The sequence below is a fragment of the Colletes latitarsis genome, chromosome 3 (genome assembly GCF_051014445.1).
Source record: "Colletes latitarsis isolate SP2378_abdomen chromosome 3, iyColLati1, whole genome shotgun sequence".
Taxonomy (NCBI): Eukaryota; Metazoa; Arthropoda; class Insecta; order Hymenoptera; family Colletidae; genus Colletes; species Colletes latitarsis.
The window spans coordinates 34,551,448-34,568,531 of record NC_135136.1 but is presented as its reverse complement, the minus strand read 5'-3'; the positions used below and the strand labels follow the sequence as shown (position 1 = coordinate 34,568,531).

Below are 17,084 nucleotides of genomic sequence, written 5' to 3'. Positions count from 1 at the left end.
GGTCCATGCAGCGTCATACTATAATTCCTACCGTATATGGCGTCACGATCTGTTTCGAGGCGTTGTCGGTCACGTTGCATGTGATTTTAATTCTATCGTACTGTATCTATTAATAAATCTTGGGCTCTCAACTCGAACCCCTAGGTGCTATATACGATATAAATACAAAATTGTCGACCCTCGTTCAAAATTTGCATTGCAGTTATCAGAGTAATCGAAAGTTCCTAGGTTCACCGCGAGACGGCGGTTGGTTCAAATTACCGGCATTCCGTGGGTCGTTCGAAACGGGAGATGCGCGCGCGTTCGATGAAGACATGCGCGAGACAAGCGGCCGCAGTCTCGACAGTCAGTGCATGGCGGCCCGAGGCCCATCGATATTGTATCGCGCAGTACTCGAGATACGCGTTGGAGCACGAGTGCATTCACGGTGCGCTGGCAAACTTATTTCTTCTATCGGTCGCGAGAGTATATCGGCTTCGTGATTGACAACACAGTGCGTGACGGTTGTGTGACAGGATTTCTTCTGCCAGGTATCTCGTGGATTCGCCGGACCGAGCCGTCAAACGAGAGAAACTACGGACCAACGTAATTTCGGTGAGCATTCGCATACAATGCAGGCTAGATTTACATCCAGTTAGCGTTTGTTTGTTCGATCCTGTCGCTTCACGCGTTTTTCGCTTTCACGCGAACGGCTGTCACATGGTGCAGTAGCGTTCACTTGAATCTCGAGTGACATTTCGATGTATCCGTTCATCCGATTTTATCTTCACTGTCGCGATTATCGATATTCGTACCATTCGAAGGGAATCGCGATAGCGATCAACGAGAACAGTTCGTATTACTCTCGTTCGCGCATTAGCGCGGATATTGGAGCGCGAATATCGGAGCACGGGGCGGCGTGGTCGAACGACACGAGCGAAACGTTCCTCGGCAGGATGACGTATCCGGCAACGGTGCTCAATGATCCGGAAAATATCGAAGGGACAGACACGGCTCAATGTCAGTGGAACGGGTTTCACGCGGATGTCTTCATTTCTCGAGTTGCTCGTCGTTGCGTGTGGGTCCCGAATCACCTGGATTTTTTCCTCTTCTTTTTGTCGGTGCGTACGCACGGCGGTGGCGTCCACACCCGCGGCGTTGCCAAACGCTACAGGTGTAGCCCTCGATTGAGAATCGAAAAGTTTGTTGTTCTGGAAAGGTACGATACCGAGGGATGTTGGAAAATCTTGCTCGACTCGTGTATATAACATTTTCGTAGGTCTCATTCGGAGCTTTTCATATTATTTACATTAGTTTAGCTTTCTTGATCACTGACATCATTTACACAGTCCGTTTTATCTGATCGATTTAACTCGTATATTGTTTTATGTCTGTGAATACCCACATTCTTTTGTCTATCTTAATTTAGTTACTGTCCTGTTTTTACTTATTATATCGTAATTAATTTAATATATTTTAAATATTAGGCAAGCATTTGCGTGATATATTGTAGAAATTGAGATGTGAGTACTCATAACCAGGAGACATATCAGAATCAGTTGCCCCCCCCCCATGAAGAAATATGTATACAAAGTAGGGGATGGTGATGGTGTTGTAGAATAATTGGAGGATTAAAAGAAAAAAATGATATATCAAATTCAATTTCGCTCAAAGACCAATTCTGAAAAACAATTATTTGACCACAGTTTTAAATATTTTAAGGGCTATATTTCAATCATACCAACACGAATTATTACACTGTTGTATCAGAAGCAATTAGGATTGACAAGGAAATAATAACTTTTCCACAGCTAGGAAGTTAGAATTAGAATTTTTATTTATGGAGTAACGAATGACATTTTTAGTTAGATATGAATTTTTGCCCAGTCCGGCGTTCGTCGATTGCGTGGGTGAACAGCGCGTTTCTATTCGAGCAAACCATGCAAGGTTAACGTTGATTCGTTCCGCGTCTACGTTCCAAGGTACCGTAAGAACACTTGGTCACGAGGAATTCGAAATCCAAATTTTCTCGTCAAACGTGTCGTATGGTCGTTCACCGTGCCCGTTGAACGGGTTTTTTCCCCCTAGGAACTCTGAAAATGGTTTGGTATACGTTTCTCCTTACAATGTTAGAGATGCCATTGACGATAACGTACCGAAGATACGACTTGGACAGTGATAACGCGATTAGGAGTAAATGAAATTCTATAAAAAAGCACCGTGTCAGATTCTACGATACGTTGCGACGAGTATTTATTTATTTCTTAATTTAATGGCAGCCCTTTGATGTAGAAGAGATAATATAAAATAAAGATACGACGAATGACAGTATAGTATGTACAGATAAGAAGGATATACAACAGGATTATCCAAGGAAATCAAACTAGAAAGAGTTAGTCTTAAGAGCAAGCTCGATTCTTTTTGATGTTTCGTCACAATGATTTTGGAACATTGAATCTGTGTAGTTCAGTTTGTAGTGAGAGTCATCAGAACTTGGAATATTACGAAAGACTTTCAGATTGCATAAATTAATTAGTAAAAATTGTAAGTCAGATTCTTTAGGGGCATCAATATTCAGAATCATCCTTTTTTTGAGTCAAATAGTATAAGAATCATGAATACAGTAATCCCGTTGATAGAATCTGCAAATTGACAAATAGCTTGGGTCGCAGATTTAACTGTTTCTAAATATTCGGTGTATAGTACTTTAGAATATACAGTTTAGACACAACATCGATCTAACTGCTGTGCAGTACTGGTACAGAAATCTTATGGAGTACCAGAGTTATACAGTAGAACCTCGATAAATGTAATTTCGATAATTGCACGCGAACCTCGTTCGTTGCATTGTGTTGGCAAGTGGAACGGATGATTACTTAGCAACGATTGAAGTTGGAGGCGGAAGTAACAGGTAGTTGGTAACCATAGGTACTCCAGAATACTGTTTAAGTAGAGCTTCTTATTGGAACGGTTACTTCGATAATTATGCGAATCTTGATACTTAGAAGAATTTTCAGTCTCGTTTTTACGTAAGTATCGAGGTTCTACTGTAAGTGTTACTCTCGAACGAATATGGGGTTGAGGCATACAATCGAGATAGATTCTAGGTATCTCAGCCTTCAAGAAGCAAAATAGAAACTTGGAAACCTAGGCGTGGAATTGATTTTTTAAGAAACTTATTTTTCATAGTTAGAAATTTCCAAATTCGACATCACCCCTCTGTTCTCTCCCATTTCTTTTACCTACACGTTCAAAAATTTAATCGACACAAGTTATGGTACCAAGTTTCATCTCTTTTGGAGCATTCGTTCGATTTGAGGATCGATCTGTTGCAGGCGTGATTCGTAAAACGAACGAGGTTAACGCGGAAGAGTTAATGTGGAGGACATTCGATTCTCATGCATCCCATGACGCGTAATCTGTTCTTATCGGTGGTACTCGGTTGCTTATCGGACCACGTTGGAAATAAAGGTTCTCAGCGTCGTGCAACATCGATCGTCGGAAGGTCTGCGTGTCTACGCGCCGGAAACAGAAACGAGACATCGTGAAACTCGAAGCTCGTGCTTGCACTTCGCTTAGTAGATGAAGTCTCTTCCAATCCGATACGCCTTCGTATTTACGCGACGTAGTAATACATCTTGACTCTTAAATTTCACGCTGTACAATTTTACAGCAGGAACGTTGAGACCCTTTTATTCGTTGCTTCATTAAATTCAATAGTTCTATTTTTCTTTACTGTTTCGAAACCAACCTTTTACTCGAATTAATAATATCGATTGCAAAGCAACACAAGAATTGGATGTCTACCGTAGTTGTAACGTTCTGTACTTCTCGCTGCAACAGAATATCACCATCGATTCGTCCAACCGCGAAGGTTCGCGTATTCGTTCGCGGTTTCCACGTTCGATGGAAAATATTTTGGCGCGGATTGTACGTGGTTATTGACCTTGTTCATGACCTCCACCGCAATTATGGCGTGCATTGCGCTTTTCAAGGATATTGAGCCCGCGCGCCGATCGATGAGGTCTTCCACGAGCCTCGGTCTTCCTTTCTTTTTCATTATTCGCTCCGTTCTCCTTCGTTTCCTGTTGCTCCGTTTTTCCCCGCGTTTTCCCTCGCGAGGTTCGCCGGAACGGAACGGAACTCTGATATTCGCCGACCGTCAATAAAGCTGCTGCACAGCTTTCGGAGTATAAGTGCTTGGTCTATTAATAGACGTTTCTTTCTCTCTCTCTCTCTCTCTCGGTCTACGTCGACCTGTACCCTTCCACCCTGTTTCTGTCTTTTCTCCGTACGCCCCGGTATCGTCGAGAATGGGAATGCTTCGTACGTGGAGACGAAAAGAAGGGGTTGGCGAGCGACGTACAGCCTTTTTGCCGTACGCACACTCGCGTGGCCCCCGCGTGCGTGGGATGCGCGCAACCCTTTTCCGCGGTGCTCGGCTCAGCGACCAGACAGAAAAAAAATGTCCAATAAAAATAAGTCCTAAAGTGGTTCCCGCGCGTACTGTTCCACAGAGCTCGCTTCTTCTCGGGAATTCGTACGGTTACTTGTTCCCTCTTACTTTCCCCCCCGTGCCATTTTTCTTTCGCTCGTGGCCCGTGCACACAGCTACGAGCACAATGCGCATCGAAACGCCCCACAGTACCGCGACCGGATAAAGATCCTTTTCTGTATTTTTCGGAATTACCTGGAAGTCCTTGTTTCGTTGGCTGACGTCTGTACAGGCTACCAAAAAAAAAGGATTCGAAATGTATGGATCGGTTGGCGCTCGTGGCAAAAATTCTACGGTCGAATCTCTGTTGCACGAATTTTATTTTGGCTTAATTAATGAACGGCAGATAAAACGTCAATTTCAGCGAATTTTTAGTTCAACTTTTGTAATTTTAATTTTCGTAATTGTAAGAATGGAAAATGTCAAAGAAACGTCGGCCGTTGTTGCATCCTTCTGAAAAATAAATTTTTTTTTTCGAGTAATGTTAAAATTTGACGTACCCCCTTTCTTCTGGAAATTGGAGCGCGTCCTACGAGCGGGAAGTCTCTTCTAAGCCAGTGCATTTTGTAAAAGTGTACAAAAGTATATATTATTAGAAAGTTTTTAAAAATTCGTGGTTCAGAATCTACTGTCGAATTTTTAGTATTGGAAATTTTTAGTATTTCCTTCATTGATATATTTAAAATATGAATTTGTAAAATTACAAATGCACTTAAATAATCTATGAATATTTATTACTTGCAAACTTACCGTAGCTCTCGGATTCGAATAAACGTTTAGTCGACGCAGAAGTATTGCGCAACAATAGCACCCGCTTACATTGAATAGGGGTTTAAAGCTTATTTACACTCTTCTCGTACACTCTTTATTGCGGGTTTAACTATGTCGGAAGCGTCGAACATAATCGTGTCTCGAGTGTGTCTTAAAACGAGTTGTATGGATCGGTGTCTGAGATTATGTCTGACAACAAATTGGATTTCTCCTTTCCCAGAAGTAATTTCTCTATAAAATTGCTAATAAACTAACCACAAAGCGACTCCGGTGTTAGCGATAACTTCTTGTTACATTTTTGAAAATATTGTTCTTGAAGTTTAACTTTGAAATTTGAAAAAAATAAAGTCACACAACAATTTCGAGATCGTTAATGGGTTAGATAATGAATAATAATTAATCGTGTCAAACTTAATTGAGAAGTGACTCATATTGCATGCAAAATGTTCCTCAAACACAAGATAGCTAACGTTTTAAGATAGCGCTTCTAGAAACGTACACATCTTCGTATTCCAAATGACCTTATTTCCGAACCTAATTGCATCGAGCGCATGCAAATGCTCTTTTCATGACCGCCACCCCTGGGTCGCAGTATTGTAGTTTAAAAGCTCGGTCTAGCTGGGGTTGACAATACCTTTCTCTGTAATTAGTCTAACATCCGCATCGCGTATGCAGAGCCGCAATTAGAGTGACCGGTGCCATGCTGTAATCCCAGCTAGCAGAAAGAGATCGAACTTAAAAAGAAACTTAGACTCTTCCTCCTGTATTATACAATATGAACGGCAGCTTATGCCTTATCGAACATTACCGCAAGATCGTAAGAACATCGGTGTGCTCCTATGGAGCAGAGTGGCCAGGATATTCGAATATTTACCAGCGTATGAGGTCAGATTTTATCGTTCTTATCTATAGCAAACGTTGCCTTATCGTTACCAAGAAGAGTGGAGAGATACGCTAATATTTAGCGATACTTTGCCTCGCTTTTACCGCGATAAACGAGCAGCTGATGCATTATCATCGTATAAATTCTTCGATGACAATGATCTCGATTGTACGGAACACTTTGATCTATAATCTACAGAACCGTTCTCGATCGTGGTAATATTCGTTTCCGGAGAATCACCGATCATATCTATCACGCGCGTGCCATCTTGTCTTTGAACAAATCGCTTCCGCAGAAGCTACGCTCTTCCGCGAATCTCGCGTTTAATCAAACGCAATCTAGAGTTCCGTTTCATTCGTCATTATTTTCTATTTTTCGTAAACGTGACAGTCATTTCTGAAAATGAAGAAAATTACATAATGCGCTATCTTCTCGTCACACAGTGCGATTTCCTTCGTAATCTTGTCTTCGAACGAATCGGTATCGCGGAGGTTACGACTGGTCATCGAATCCCGGATTTAATCAAACGCGTTCCAACGTACCGTGTGTTCTCGAATCGCATTGTTCCGCGGAGGAGCTTTTCATCCCGCCGCAATTGAATTTCTCGTTTGCATTTTTTCGACGGCCTTTAATCGTCGAACAATGCCATCTCGAAAAGGGGGTTGTACTCGTCTTTTCTTGGAACTGCTCTCGTCTCCCCGGGGGCCAGCTTTATCGCGAATGTTTACAGGGTTTATCTTCGCACCCTCCGGAGTGCCCTGGAGTCACTTACAACCGCGACCCCGTTTATACACGGTCCGCACCCCTTATGTTCCCGAGGCAAGAGATTCCCCGAAGGGGTTGGAAGGATCGCAAGACGTACGCGTGTCCTTCCGCTTCGTGCACGTACACTGTACACGCGCGTGTTTCTGATTGTTTCGACTCACGATGTTAAAGTCCCCTCTTTCTTTGCTTTGTGCAATAAATAATGGAATTACGTGCGCTTACGCGGTGATCCCGAGATTCGCTCTAAACCCACCGTCGCTGCAGTTTACTTAGGAATTTATTCGCGGGTTGCCTGACTCGCGTGTTTAAAGGTACTTCCCGTTCTGGCCGTAATTAAATGCAGCTGACAAAAGGTCGACGTTCAGCCTTCAAAATTATTTTGAAGCCGGTTCTTTATTAGCTACCCTGCTCTAAGTTCTTCAAATTTTACCAATCAGAATTTACTGAGTTTTGAATTATTCGACAATTTAAAGAATATGGTTGAAAGTTTCTAACAAAGACCCGTAACTCCGTTATTTCTCGATCATAAAATGTTGAGCCTGTAACGCGGGAATTACCCCTCTACGTGTCTAGAATATTAAGGCGCGTTACTCCGGTCCCTCGGCTGTTTTCGGAGGGTCAGCGAATTCGGGTAAACACTTCGTAAATCACGCTCTTGTCGCAGGGTGCACGCACCCCCGTGTAGGAACATGCGTTCGCAGAATGCATAGGTGTGCACGGTCGTGTTGCACGTGCCTCCACTGTGTCCCAAGGTGGTGCACTTGAGGTGCACCCCCCGCAGCGTTCGAGAAGCTACGATACACGCGATTCCGCCATTAATTGTTCCAAGTTACACGCACACCTGCGATAGCTCGGGGGCACTCTTTTCGTCCGTGCGGCCACTGTCGTCTGCCACGACTTCCCCCTCGATCGTTCGCGTGCCTACTTTCCATATCTTTCCTTTCTAATGGCACCGATTAGCTAACCGTTCGACGAGCCGGGTGGTGCTTTTTAAAATTTAACCCCGTCCGGTCGCGGTAGCGTGAAAACTTCACGCCGGGTCTCGCAGCACGTGGGGACGTGCCGCGATTTCGCGTTCACTTTCAGGAATTCCTAATGGTATCTGGTTTCTGACCGTGGAGAATTCGTAAAGCCGTCGCGATACCAGCCCCGGAGATACGATCTACCAACGCGTGGAGTGTGTTTCAAACGAATCTCTCTGGTTCGCCTCTCACGCCCCTGCCTTTTCACGTTCGAACGTTTTAACACTTCGGAGACGGATTCTGGGGGATATGTCTCTCGACGATATACTTTTCTGTCTGCTCCGCACGACGTTCGAGTACAGACGACGTAACGTACGAGGACCGCATACTAGTACCAAGGTTGTACTTAATTGGGTACAGATATCAACATTTCCCTGTTTACGTAAATTTACGTAATTACGTAAAATTGAAAATTATTGTGGTTTTATTTTGTTTCGAGCTTTGTCTAATTTTCATCTTGTTATCTCTAATACTATATGTCGTGCTTTCATGTACTTGTATTCTCTTGTTTATACAGGGTGCTCAGTCACTCAAGGAAACTAATTTGTTGATTGAGGCTTCGTTAAAAAGTCAGCATAGCCTGTATAGCGAGTGAAGTCGTTAAATGAATAATAGTACAAACGTATACATATAAACACTGTGATTATAGTAACTGCATGCAATCTAGAATTAAAAACGACATTAAGAAGTGCTAGATAAATTTTCGAAGAATATTTTTAATTACTTCATTTTTCGTTCCTCGGTTGGCAAATATCCCAGCCCCGTATATCAGGGTGTTAAAAAAGTGTGACATTTTTTTAACCTATTACGTGGTTCTTTTAGACGCGAACCGCGCGTCCTTTGGTCGTTCCGACTCTGTTCGTAGCAGCGTACAAATTACAACTCGCTGCCAGAGTTTCCGCCGTTCTTGCAGCATCTCCAACTACCTCGCGCGTAATTTCAAAGCTTAAAGGACAATATTAGCGTTTGACGATTTACACGAAGTTCTAGTCGAGCGTGTTTCCGTCTGGACGTCGGTAATAACACGCATTACGCGAAATTACTGTCAGACACGATTGCTCGGAATTGAAGCATCGAATTGAAGCGTGATACCGTGCGAAATTGCATATTAGTAGCATCGGGATATCTATCGTGAGAAACGACTGTTTAGTCTGCGTGCGCTCGTTTTGTCGTGATATATTTCCTTTTCGTTTGGATTTTACGATACTTGTATTAATATTTTTCATACGTATCGAAATATTAAATTTCTTAACGTATTAGACACTTATCATTTACCTTTCGTCAATTATAAATTTGCGTACGTGTTCGTAACTCGTTTAAATATTAGCGCGTTTACTGGTACAAGTACTCGTTTTTATCTTATATTGTCCCCTTGTATTTATTTTTCGATAAGCACATGGTACGTATACATGTTGCTCACATTTGTTAGAAAGACTGTACACTATCTACTACCACTATGTTCATTTAACAAGTGAAACATAATCTTAATCTACGGCAGAGGTTCTCAATATATGGTATCACCTGTAGGCCGCGAGAATTGGTAGAAAAGATCACAGGCAAACACATTTCAATTTAAAATAAGTTTAATTTACAATCAGAAATAGGTGTGAACTTCTGAGTTTTTAGAAATGCTTATCTTTTTATAAAATGATTTATAGTAGTAAGAATAGCGAAGTCGCGAGAATCGACTTTATTAGATATTCTAATTTGCGTTGAATGTAGAATTAAATTCAGTGGAACCTGACAGTCTACACACAATTATTTGAAAAGTTAATTAGATTTCGCTGATGAGAATAGCGTTTTTAGAGGCAAAAGAAGGTTTTGTAGATGAAATTTGTAATGTTTGAATGAATATTCGCAGTGAAAAATTATAACGAATAAGCAAATTACATCAGACTTTTTAAAATATTGTTACGACTACGATAAGGGATACCAGATTTATACTTACAAATTACGAAAAAAATCATTGTTTATCTTCCATAATATTTTTAAATACTTAATTTCTTACGTAACGTGTCCATTAAAGTTTTTTATTACATTGGCTCGAATACTTTCGTTATCTACTACAAGTCTAATTTTCAATGGCTGGCTAGGTATAAACGCTTAAAGATCAATAAAACCTAATCAATGTTGATCTCGCATAACTGTTTATTAATTATTGAACTAAACGTGTATAAATTATACTTTAATATTTTTAACATTGCTTTAATTGAACATGTGCGTGCAAGACGTTTATTTATTCATTCTTGTTAAGAAAACCGTAAAAAATCGCTCTCCTGAGCAAATGTCTATAGCGCGATAAATTTAAAATAATACTAGCTGAAGGAATTTAATGAGTTTAAGTCAGGAAAGTGAGATAGTCGTGTTGCAGTACCGTTGCATTCAAGTCATTTTTCTCAGACTTGTTCAGCAGAGTGTTCCGATAGAAATTTCGCGATAGCATTTGCACAGTATGTAATAGTTATTCTAAGATTCTAAATTTTCTTACGAACGCACGAGTTATCTTTCTCTATTGATTTTCGTTTAAAGTCTGTCTAAAGTATTTGAAGATGGATGGACTTATTTTCTAAAATTTATTTGAGTATAAATAAAATTCGGTTGAATTAATTTTCCCTGTAACTGAGACTGACGATGCTTTTGCCAAATTATTTCATGAATTAAAAGCTACATTTCAGATAAATAGTCTCTGTTACGATTCTTCTTTAGATATTTTCTAATAGTTAATTTCGAAAGCAAGCAATAGTGGTAATAAATTATAGCAGTAATGCGAGTACAGGCGAACGTTCTAATATTTCTGGAAATTCAAGGCGCTGGATTAGTTGTTTGAAACTTCGTAAGAACTTTACTAATTGTAAGAATTAACTTTCTTCGCGACTGAGATTAACGACTTGGTTCAAATTAATATTACTAATTACAGTATCACTTAAAATTTTACTTTCGAGCAAGCACTTTCTGTTGCGATCTTTTATCTCCAGATAGTGATCGTAAATATTATAAAATCTGAAGTGAAAACAGAATGCATTGCGAGAAACTAAGGCCTCCATTCGTGGCACTTTTTACAAATTAAGACAGTTTAACTTATTTCACAGTTTAAAAATTAAAGTATAATTTCTATATATATATAAATATCAACTTTCCATATTATTTACAATTTCGAGCACAGAGTTCTTACGATCTTCCAACGCCAGATAATAATCACAATTGTTATAATATTCGAGACACGGTATTGTGCGAATTAATAGGAACGCAACGATTATTTGAAACTTTTATATGTCAAAATTTGAAAAATGAAAATGGAGCGACGTTCTCTTTAAGAATCGTTGCTGTACCGTAAAAGCAGAAAGTAGAACTTCCAGAATATTCGAGCTTTCGTCGACGACGCGTACGGAATTAACGTCCGCGAAAGTTCAGTTCTGTCGAAATCCAGCTGAAAGCCCTAGTTGTTCTTGGAAGCGAAAACCGGCGACCGAAATTTCTTGAACGTTCCTGGTCCGAAGCACGGAAGCTTCTGGTACGGCGTCGAACCGCGGGGAGTTTTCACAGCTGCCCCGGCCAGAAAGCAGCCGTCTATATTTACCCCCCGCTTTCGGCTTTCCGGTTTCCTCGTTTCCCTTAATGGCGAGTTCACGGAAGTTCGTTAATGTACAAACGGGTCTATTATTAGAGTCGACACGCGTGTGCGTTCGCGGTTCTCGATCGTCGTCGGTGAAAAAGCTTCGTCGTTGCAGCGATGCTTCGCCTCTCGAGAAGATCGATTTCCCGAGACCGACGCGGCCTGGGATAGTCACGATTTCGAGTCATGATTCCCGGCTCGCGGGAGTCTCGGTTCTCTCGAAGCCTGTTCCTGGTGCCTCAGGAACGTGAAAACGATCGATAACTCAGTGGAACGTCCCCATTGTCGAGGAGAGAAAGGAAGCTCTCTTTCTCCCTTTCCCGTTCTTTTCAACCAGGAGAATGCGCGGCCGAGAAGCTCCTTTAACCTTTTCGAAGCTACGCTCGAGATCGAGAAATCGGCCAGGAGACTTCGATAGGACGGCAAAAGGTAGAATGATCGTGTATGTTCAATGCCTATTGTCGCCTGGACGATAGCGTGCGAATGAAGCTCGGAATGCTTGCGTATTTTTTTATTATTTGTCCAGCTTATCGAACGACGGGGATCGTATCTTCACATTTTTCATAACGTTGGAACAAGGGTCGATGAAACCGTTTGTGTGTTTTCGTATACAAAACAAAAATAAGGACACAGTAAATAAAAATTTTCGGGTTACATTGTTTAATACACAGAAGATATCTGAGAGATTTTGACTTCTCTCGAAAGCTATTGCTCGAATTTCCAAGTCGTTGTCGCCTCGTAATCCTGATCGATTACGTCGACTATTTGTTTAATCGCTGCTCGGATCCTTGAACGGTTCCGTCTTTGCAAACGGTGCAGGGTGTACTTGAAACAAAGCCGCAAAGCCTGTTCGTTTCGCGTGCTTCTCTGTCGGCAGTGATTGCTGCACCGGCGTTTTTGTCCCGGCGCCGTTTGCCGGTTGCACGATGCATGTGCAACGGCGTGGAAATGCAGCAGCGTTTCTTCCGCGGAAACGGAGAGGCTGTGACGACGGATACGGAGACGGATGCGGTGTCGGGTGACGTTTCTGCAACGGGGACAATACTGTCTAAGGAAATTACTCTATGCATTTTTCTCTCCTATTTGTTCGAAATAGATCGTCGCGTATCTGTAATTGTTCTTCTCACGAGACTTCTTCAAGATTAGTCTCTACGAAAGGATCGTTGATAAATTTATTTAAATTATTGATAAGATAGGAATGCCACGCATATCTGGGCTCATTTAAAATAATATGAAATCTAGCTATGTAGTCAACAATGTCTTAAAAACTAGAAAGAAAGTCTTCCAAGCACCGATTAGAAATCAAAGATTAACAATTTGAAGTAATCGCGTTGACAATACCAAAGTGAAAGAATACGAAACTTGTAGCTTTCGAAAAATGGCGAACAAGTTACGCCAATATCATGAATTGATAAGTATATATCAATCGACATTCCGTAACAGATAACGTCTGATTATTCATAGATTTACTAGTATTTTATTAGTGGGTTCTCGCGCTCGAGTGTTTACATAAGTCCGTTTTAACAATATAATCGAAACGACCGTATCAGATTGTTGTCTTTATAACAAGCACCATGCATTTTCTATACCGGCCGTTCCCTCTTTCTGGTTCGAGTAACTTCAGGCTACTTAGGTGGGCGTTTACGAGGTACCAGTTTATTTAAATTGATACAACTCGATCCTCCGGAATGGCAGGAAACGTGCACATGTGCTCATTGTACCAGCATGGGCAGGTTGTTCGTTCGAACTTGTTTCAATGAAACGCGCGTTCCTCAACATTGTTTGGAGAAGGTTAGCTCGTTCTTGCTTACCTTATCAGTTTATATTCATTTATGACTTCTTATTCATAAGGAATACTTAACGATCGTTTATTTTACATTCCACGATATTATCTTTCACCGACTGTCTTATTTGTTCCAAAGCTTAACCAGACGATCGTATTTTTCCTAATTAAAAATCTACAGAAGAAATGCTTCCATCTCATTTCTTGTTTTTGCGACTGGTTTATTTATTTAATTTTTAAAGACGTATTCGAATAGTGCAATAGTGTGCAAATTAACGATTACAATAACTTTGTTTCAAGATTTAAAAGAACATTCAAATAACTCACAAAAAAGTTACTCCTATATAAGTGCACGAAAGGCACAATGCTTCTCATTGGTAGAACTCTCGCCATTGATTTTACCAATCGAATTTTAGGGTTAAAAAATGTATTTGCTTAACCCTCTATAAGTGAAATTACGCAACGGGCCCATCGATAAGGTTAAGAATCGTTGGAGCACGAACTTTCTGGCCGACCTAATAGATAATAGTTACGAGACTACGAAGTCACGTGGGGTTACGGAGGGTTAAGAAGAGGAAGTTTCCATTTGTAGTTACGAAAACGACGATAGGATCGCAAATTCGTAAAATAAATATTTTCGACCGTCTGTTTGGACACGTGGCTTCCGTTTACGAGACTTTTCGCCGGCCGGAAGTATCCAACACCTCTAAGACGCCCACGTATCCGCTCGCGTGTCCCGTGACCTCGGCAGAGGAGGTTTATTGTGCATTGTATTTGGATTCGTATTAGTGGGCGGCATCGGAGGCGCATACAAGTTGTTTGTTTCCGACGACCTATAGACGTTGCATCGATATTTCGACATCTTTACTTCCGTTCTGCCTTTCACTTATGCGTCGGTGCACGGTCGTGTTTTCGTTCGACAGCCAACGCCGATTCGCGACATTTGTCTGTCCACGAGCGATCAGCGACGGAATTTCACGTTCGAAACTCCTCGTCGCTTTGCTTTCGCTTATCGGGTTGATACATGTATTTCGCCACGGTGACGCGGCGCCGCGATCTTCAGGAAAAACGAATTGCCCTGCTACTTTTGACACGCCCCCGCGTGTTTCCTTATCGGGACCGTCGACGGCCCAAAGGGGCGGAACGCGAGCGCCCACGCGACCCTCGCGTAGGTGCACCTTGCAGGTAGATTCGTGCGACGTATCCGATACGATGTTATTAACTGCGCGGGAAATTACGCTAATTCGGATGGTTCAGAGTGATATATCGCTCGGAAACGCGCGTTAACGGAGGTCTAGGTTACGCGATAGGCGTCGAAATTCGAATTCCCGGGCAAACGGTTTACTAAAGCTCAAAGTCTGAGATTATTGACAATTTTACGGTTTTCTGATAAATTGTGCAAAGCAAAAGAGAGGTTAATGTACGGTATCGTGCAAATGCAACGATCATTGCAATACTTTGAGTACTGGATAATTCATTGCATTAGATAAATATCGTTGAGCTGTTCTCCATTCGTGCTTTACAGATAATAAACACGAGTTCGTTAATGAATTTTTGTAGGCAATCTACATATTATTCATACTGTATTTTAATATATTATATATTATATTACGTATTTTGCATATTTATCTTGTATGTATATTTCATGTGCATAAATATGCTTATTATATATTTATCGTGCATTAATATTCACAGTATAATTATTTTAAATTCTTTGCATTAAAACGATCCCTAACGTTAACTTCCGTTTTATTTATTGGAAGTACAACTACTTTTTTACACATTAACCGATCGAATTTCTGTTATTAATTGGAATTCTCATCGAACGATTGCTCTGATACGAACATATTCAAGTAGGGAACAAGTAACGTTGAGTTGCATCGTATATTAAACGGAATGATTATTCGGTAAATACTACACAGTTTTGGACAGCTCTTGCCACTTGTATTTTTTATTTATATTTCATTCAGCAGCTTTGCGTTTGTCACCGAGCAGATGTTATTTGCAATTTTCATTTGTAAACTTCGGATTCATTTTTAATCGTTTCGGAAAACGTTGATTACAATCGCCGCGCTAAATATTGTCCTTTGATAAATGAAAGTACCACGGATATACAATGAAACGTAATTAAGAGTTCCAATTAAATTGTTACGAGATTAACAGCTGTTGCTCGCAGGCTGATTAAACCGTAATTAATGAACGTCCGTTTACGAGAGTACGTTCTGTCAAAGCGATTCACAACAGTCTCTTAGGACGCGCGATAACAAAAGTTTCGATGTTGGACCGCCGTTTCCGCGACAGTTCGTGTTCGACCGGACTATTAATAATTTTAATCGTCTTTATCGGTGGCACGGTTTCCGGTTTAAAAATCGTCCGACGCTCTGCGTCCTTGTCAGCGCCGGAAAATAACATTTGCATCACGTTGTCCGAGGAGGGGGTGGAGGATCGGAAGCGATATCGGTCGACAAAGGAAGCCCTTTGATTTTTCTTTGGCCAACGTTGCGCATGGGAGGGCAGATAATAAAGCTTAATTAAAACGATTATACCTACAAATCGAGCGGCAACGAGAATGCGGGCTTTCGAGCGCTTTCTTCCCTTTCAACCAATTACCTTCGCCGGGCCTTTAAATCGAAGGGTGCACGGCGCAGACAGAGAAAGAGAGACGGAGAGAACGAAAGAGAAAACAGAAGCCCCTGTGTACGCGATTGAAGTTTCATTCTTCGAGGGGTACGTTTTAACGGAGTGCTTTCGGATGCCTCGTCGTGAATTACTTACGACCTAAAGCGATCCGGATCGTTGTCCGAGAAAGACTTTAATCTTGCTCCGCCTTTCGTTTTTCCCTCGAAATTACTTTTTCTTTCTATTTCACCCGGCACGCCACGAATTCGCGGTTCGCCGTCTCCTCTGTTGTATTTCTCCTCGATTTTCGTTATCCTAACACGAAATCCTCGTGACCAAAACCTGTAATTGGGAAATTCTTAGAACCCGCTTACGAGCGACGACGAGACCGTTCACCGAGTAGAGTCACTAAACATAAACAAAAAACGAAGGACGGTAATATAAATCGAACGGAGACAGTGATATTTGTCAGCCAAGAGTAGCATTTTTTTCTTTAAACCTGATATTCGAGTCTTCGTTTACGTTCGTTTACAATGTTGTGACTTTCAATCGAATTCATATCCTTTGGTACATAGTTTACGCTGTTTCAAACGCGCTAGAAATATATAATCAATTAATATTTGCTTTAAGAAACTTCTACATCGAGTTTAAAATCACTTGTCTTATTCTAATAAATACAATTTAAATATACAGACATAACGATGGCCAAAGAATTCTACGTTGTGTTGTATTCGAAATATTGAAATAATTATCGAATCCAACGGATTGATTGTCTCGGAATGCTGATAATTATTGCTTGAATTTTGATCACGTTTGTGCGTTCTCGCGAAATCATTCGTACGTGAACAGTTCGACGCGCGTGTTCCTTGCTCTTTGAGGATGCCAAAGGAAAGACGCGAAAGTACTAATGACGATTTTCCATTGAAAATTCGAGGACGTGTTAAAACTTGGGTGGAACGGCGGCGGTTTCGCCTGGCAATTAACGGAATTAACGCGAGTCAAAGGGATTTTCCAGCTTCACGGGACGCCTGGAGGGTGCGGACCGCAGATGCCAGGCGACATTTTATCAGCCAAAGGTGGTCTCTGTCTCGGGGCGACGGGTAGATTAAACTCGACCTTTTTGGTTGACGCCTTTTGCCATCGTGTCAAAGACT

The 17,084-nt window shown here is 41.3% G+C and overlaps 1 protein-coding gene across 1 annotated transcript in view; it reads left to right on the top strand.

The window, feature by feature from the left end:
• The first annotated feature begins 361 nt into the window (after positions 1-361).
• LOC143340235 (uncharacterized) overlaps positions 362-17,084 on the top strand; it is a 230,975-nt gene continuing 214,252 nt past the window's right edge. The window contains exon 1 of the mRNA XM_076761946.1: positions 362-594. The gene's annotated coding sequence lies outside the window, so the exon portion shown is untranslated. The remainder of the gene's footprint in view (positions 595-17,084) is intronic.